This window comes from Melanotaenia boesemani, chromosome 10 (assembly GCF_017639745.1).
Source record: "Melanotaenia boesemani isolate fMelBoe1 chromosome 10, fMelBoe1.pri, whole genome shotgun sequence".
In the NCBI taxonomy this organism is placed as follows: Eukaryota; Metazoa; Chordata; class Actinopteri; order Atheriniformes; family Melanotaeniidae; genus Melanotaenia; species Melanotaenia boesemani.
Window position 1 is genome coordinate 7,759,961 of NC_055691.1, and position 6,725 is coordinate 7,766,685.

At 38.9% G+C, this 6,725-nt stretch overlaps 1 long non-coding RNA gene across 1 annotated transcript; it reads left to right on the forward strand.

Moving 5' to 3' along the window:
• Positions 1-2,912: 2,912 nt before the first annotated feature.
• Positions 2,913-3,782, forward strand: LOC121648018. Its single transcript, XR_006011909.1, has 3 exons — positions 2,913-3,144; positions 3,257-3,350; positions 3,712-3,782. It is a non-coding gene; the product is annotated as an uncharacterized LOC121648018 (long non-coding RNA).
• The last annotated feature ends 2,943 nt before the right edge of the window (positions 3,783-6,725 follow it).

Genomic DNA, 6,725 nt, shown 5'->3' on the forward strand with positions numbered 1-6,725 from the left:
CATGGAGGAAGTGACAACCTGGACTCTGGGAAAGCATCCAGCTCAGCTTGTTGAATGCGGAATCCACAATCCCTGGAGCCATACCTGAAGGAAATGGAAGACACAACAGTATATATATATATATAGATATATGTGTGTGTGTGTGTGTGTGTGTGTGTGTGTGTAAAAAAAATCCCTTTACCTGTGAGGTAAATGGTACAGTTCATTGGGCACTCCTCCTGGACATGAAACTGTTCTAGAAGGACGGATCTGGTGACTGTTCCACAGTCTCACACACTCATCTACGTCATTCTGAACAATATCGCCAAAGCAAAATCTCAACAGATACTGATGCTCATGACTCCCGTTAAAGTGTCCAACATCTCTGAGATTTGCAAATAGCTCCATCCAAAACTGAGCCCTATAAAATCGATACATTCTTTGAAGATTATAAATATTTTATACAAATCAATCAAATAAAATGATATATTTAGTTATATTTACCTTCCCTTTCTATATATGGACCACCAGGACTCAATTCGCTGATTAGTGGTGGATGAACCAAAGATGTGGCTGAACGCTCCACTGTAGTGGTCATTGTGATGATGGCGTAGTGTACACTGAACGGCAGCCATTATGCCATTTTCCGTGCCACAATCAGTTCTCAGCCTCATGGGAACAACACTAAGGTTCCGCACACATGTCAAGACGTTTTGAGCAATAATTGTTGGATCATCATTTGTTGGTCCACATTTGAGCCACAGAACTTTACATGAAAATCCATCTATGCACCCTGAAATGGCCAAACCGAATGGTTTAAGTTTGTCATAACCATCGACATGCCACATATAGTTGGGTCCCAGCGAATGATAGGTTCTCCTAATGAATCGTCTGCTTGCTCTTCTCTCGCATCCTCGAGGATTAAGCTCCCGGAGTAAATTCATTACATCATCTCTCTTCACTCGGAGATGATGCTTTTGTTTAAGTGCCTGCCACATACCCAAACAGCTGCCCAGGTCCACGAAGTTCCAATCTGATTGCATTAATTATGGTGGTTCTGGAGCTATAAAGCTTTCTTCGGTACAGCCCAGCATTATTGAGTTTACTTTTAAGAGTCCTCAAACTCATTTTTACACCATATAAACTTGATATCATGTCCAAGATTACACTGTATCAGTGACCTTCATTGAAATATTGAATGCATTGTTGCAAGATATCTGGTTCTTCCGTCTGGTCTGTGTCCCGTAAAAGCTCCAGAGACCGTCCACAGGAAGAACAAAAAGGTGTAAATTGGCCTAAGTTTGTTCCACAAAACGGGCAAAACATTGTTTAGTTAGCAAAAGCTTTTGTAAAGACGTTCCGTGTTTTTGTCTTCAAAGTAGAGATGTGACGTTCATGAACGAATCGAATTTTTGAACGACTATTTTAAATGAACGATGGGAACCGATTCACAGCTGTGAGCCGTTCATTTGTGAGCCATTCTTTTTAATATACAAATTTTTGACACTGCCTTCATCAAATCAAATCAAACTTTTTTTTATAAAGCACTTTTCATGCCATAGGCAACACAAAGTTCTTTACATGATTAAAAACATAAGAATAAAAACACTCAATGAAATCTTTCACACAGTCACATGCACACACGTATACACACACACATGCCAAGCCCAACCCCCCACCCCCACCCCCCCTTCCAGCTAAAAATGACTGAATGAAAAAATAAATGAATAAATAAGTAAATAAGAAGTAGTACAGTTGAGTAAAATGAAAATAAAATAAATAACATTTGACACCATAGAAGTCTGATGTCCAACACGCTCCATTAATGTGAAGCATTTATGGGCAGAGAGTATTGTTTGGAAACAAATACTGTGAGTTCTATCCAAAACATTTACAAGAATTTGCACTGACTGTTCAGGTTTATCCTTTTTTATCTATATTTTCCTATAATTATTTAATGTTGTATAGTAGATTTTATATAGGTACATATCTTGATTGTCATTCTTATATATTGTGAAATTTTGTAAGATATTGTGAGAACGAGCCAGTCTTTTGAATGGCTCTTTGAAAGGAACGGCTCCTCAGGATCCAGCTCCCTTCAAAGAGCCATAAATCCCATCTCTATTTCAAAGCCGCCGACTTCCCGCGTGCAGGTGGACTACAAAATGTTTTGTTTGCACTACAAGTTTAGGTCATCATTGCGTTAAAAATTCAAAATTTAGACTCAGATCAAAAATACGAAATGAAAAACCGGGCCACAGGACTGGATTTGATTTTAAAATTTAATTTGTGGGGTTACGTGCCCCAGAAGCTTTGATATGTACATTAGCAAACATTGCTAGCCAAAACAACCTATCGATCTGACTAGCAGCCAGGACCCATCAGCCCAATCAGCCATGGAGGTAATGGAGAGTTATGTGTTGTTTCGGGGAGCGAACTTACCCTAAAGGAGGAGGACATGACTACCGAAAAAATATGCAGGATTTTCCAGGTATATATTTTCACAAAGAACCTTTTCTGTGAAATTGTACTCTAGTTTTAACCACAAAACGTAACCTAGCATACATTTTGCATGAACCTCTCGCTCTACTTTTTCAAAGGTACAAAACTCCAGCGTCTACATCCCCGATGATAACAATATGGCCATATTCCCTGGAAATCGGCGTCAATTCAGAACTGTTGACCTTACAGTAAGGGGACATTATGAAGTGCATGGAGAGAATGACGATGTGGGGGACCATTCTCTGCCCACTTCTCCTTCCGCCAACCAGCAAGTGCTGCTACGGTCTCAGGTCATACCTCAGCTTCAACTGCAAGGCCCTCTCCAAGAGCACCCATGGCTAAGACATTTAAAAGGTGAACAAATACTTTAACACATCAGGCTTATATGTCTGTCTGTTGTCACAATTGCTGTGAAGTTGATATGTTCTGGCTGTATTACAAGAACGGATTTCAAAATTATTTTTGTCTTCAGGACCATCTTCATTGCTGATCTTGTGGATGGCAGATTGGAAACAAGCAAAACCCTGACAGTTCGATTCTCAGAATTTGAGGCTAACGTCATGGGAATCACAAGTAAGGTAAATGATGCCCTAGAACAAGAGGACTCGTTCATCCTTACCGATGGCCAGGGAAACCAGATCTTGGACACAGAGGGAACCAGAGGTGAATTAATAAATAATAATGAATATTTATAACCCTCTGGTTTTAACAAAACTGCAACTTTTTCTGAAAAACTGTATACTGTGTACTTCTAAATAAACTATTTTCTTCTCAGGATCTGTGTTTTGGAAGCAAAATGCAAGGAAGGTTTGTGCTGTGAAGGAAAGAGATTTGCAGCAGTTACAAGGAAGCAAAAAGAGGAGACTGAGGTATGTAAACTTGATTAGCAATTATTATGTCAATCATCATAATGGTATATTTGTATGGATATTTTCTTCAATCAACAAGTGAAGAGGACTGTCTTTGTGAGAATTTTTACCAATATAGGCCATTTAAGTCTCTGGAATTTCCATTACATGAGTTAGGCTCACTATGACTACATTAATGGATAGACTTTTATTAATCATTGTGTATGAATTAGTTTGACAGACCAGTGGAAGTTGCAATGGTGGAGTAGTTGCATGTAGAAGTTTTGAAATATGACAGGCACCAGGACAACTGGCTACAGGATTTTGTTGAAACAAAGTAGGTTATAACATGTATATTTTGTCTGTTTTTTCAGTTGGCGAGATGATAATGGCCTGGATACAGTGTTTGATACAATTGAAGAGGTGGTCCTGGCAGCAGAGGGTCTTCGGGAGGTGTCAGCTACAATCAAAGAGCTGACAAACCTGGCAAGTTGCAACAGAAGAACAACAGTGTCCTTGACAGAGGCTGAAACAGCTGCTGTGAAAGATGCGTTCACCTGTATTGTCTGCAAGGATAAATAAAAAAAGTTTTGTCTTCTATAGGCGCAACTCATCTCGCCATGTTAATGAAGGAAATGTTAATATATACGTTGTTAATTTTCTTAGAGTTTATCCAGAAACATTGGTGAAATTTATACAGTTAAGACTCAGTAAGTTGTGTTGCTATGCTTTGTGTTCCAGCTGAGTGTCAAACTTCAGACTAATTTAAAGTCAACATAAAACGTATAAAGCTTTTGTAATATTTTCTATGCCTTTGTAAGCCAAGAAGGGTTAAATAAAACAGTTAGAAAAATGCAACTTTATTTGCCAAATTATTCAACTGACAACTTAGGGCCATGGCATGTTTGTAACATATTAATAACTACATCCAGGTTTTTCAATATGTAAGTAACAGCCCATGGTCTGCTTATGCAGTTACTCAAGAACACGTGAGAAATTACAACTTAAGCAGTTTTTTTCAGACATATCTTGCTGTCACATTCATTAGGCAGATTAAATCTTGGAAAGGAGTATCATTGTTGTTTACTACATGATTAAAGAAAAGAGAGAGGTCAGGGTAGTTCTCTGCAAAGCTCTGTTCTGCATGGCATCTCCCCTCTTCAGACGAAAATGGATCAGTTCCAAAAGTAGCCTCCCAAGTCAGTGAGGATCCCAAGTCTTGCTCATACAAGTTTGCCACAAGAGCAGCAAATGGCAGCAGCTCTTCTGAGACTTTAGCTGGGCAGCCACCTGCCAATTCATTAGGTATTCCACGACCCAAGACATGGAACCAAAGCAATACAGTACTGGTTAGGTTGGATGGATTGGAAAAAAAAAGAAAATCAATATTTCTTAAGTGTTATAATCAGTTAAACATACCTGGGATCTTGTGTGCATTCCACGAACTCACCACTCTGCCAAGTCCAATTTGGCTTACGTGACATGTCAGATTTGAGATGCAGAATCTAGTGAGGCTATCCTCCATGTTCACAACCTCTTGGTCCAGCAGCTGCACCAGCGCCTGTTTTAGTGGATAGTTCACACGATTGTTCACCTCTGGCCACAACCTCTCCACTCGAAGGTTCTATTGATCACAAGTTCAAAAGACATTTTAAGGTGAAAGGGAAATTAAAAATAGAAAATGTAACAATACATTATTGACTTTTTTTTAATTTTAATCATCTTAATATTCTAAGTATGTGCCACACATGCAAGGATTTGCCTCCATTTTTATATTACTTTTGATGTAAAACTACCTAATAACATAGACAGTAAGGCTAACAAATCAAGTCAAGAGATAGATGAGATTATACAAAAAGTATGTAGAAATAAGTATGAACACAAAACCACCAAGCAAAAACATGAAAAGTAAAAAGTAGAAATCAGCTGCTAAGCTGTAATCTAAACAAATAGTGTAAATAAATACTGAATGGATGTACACTGGTGATTATGTACAGTATATACAGTTCATGTCTACAATCTGCATCAATTAATATTAAAGATGTATAAGATAAGATAAACTTTATTGTCTGGCACAAGTGAAAGGAATTAATCTTTGACAGGGTTGTATAAAAAACACTAAAAACAAACATTAAAAACAACATTTAGGTACAACCATCCTAAAAAGGAGGAGCAGGGTCTCTGTTAAAAGAAGCAATTGTTCATTTTATACTATTCAGGCTGGTTATTGCACAGAGGATGAAGGAGTTTTTGTAGATGTTTTTCCAGGCCAGACACTAAAGGTGACGGTAAATGAAGCACTCATTCATATTATCTTTTACACAGCCTTCACCCTTGTTGATGTGGTTTGGAGGTATGGTGGCCTGCTGACATTGTGTCTGTATCTTGACAGCACTCTCCTGCATGTAAAGACACAGGTAAAACTCCTTGCCATGATCAACCCGGAGTTGGTCCCACATGCCATGGTTCACGACTGCAGATCTGGAATAAAATAATGTTTACATGACTGCACTGAATGTAGCTAATTCAGTGAGAGTAAATATTTAAAGGATAATGCAGAAAAGTTACAACAATGATAATGGCAGTTGTGAAAATATTCACCTGTATACATCCTCATAAATCACAAGGTTGTTTTTCACTGGCATGGTCGAATATCCTACAATTTTGCTGCTGTAGCCATCAACAGCCAAAACATGAGTAACACCAAACATTCCAAGCTTTTCATTTTGGTCTAAGTGAAGTTTATGACCCACATATTCAGCATAGTAGGGAGTTTAAATTACGAGCACCCTGGGGGGAAAAAAGAAATAATTGACACAATCACAATAACAATTTCAGGAGTAATGTTGTTGGTCCGTTTTATCAGCTGTTAATTTAGTCCCACATGTGAGAGGTATCCATGCGGTTATCATATTTCTGCTTAATTAGCACTTTTCAAAGCAAAAGCATCACCTGACGCCGGAATTCATGGTATGGCTGGTGGAGCTCTCTTAGGGTTCTTCCAACCCAACATTCTCCCGCGTGCAGCCCCAGTGTTGACAGATAGCCGGTCATGAACTTCCGGCCATATGATGGTCCCGTCTGTCACGAGATTACACATTTACTGTTAGTGTTTGCTATATATGATAGGTTTGCAATACAATGTGTAAATCTGAATGAAAACTCACCTCATATATAGACTGGACTAAAGCGCTCTCCAGCTCTGCGTCTGACATGTCTTTTTCTTCTCAGATCATGCCGAGCACAGAATCTTCTGACGCTCATTTCCGAGCATTGCAGGATACCCATCTGCTGCAACGTGCGTGAAATTTCGGCGTATGTCAAGCCGTGGTTGAACAAATCCTTGATCAAAGCAGTATGTTGTTCCAGTGTCGCCATGGTAGCCTACTTTACCCA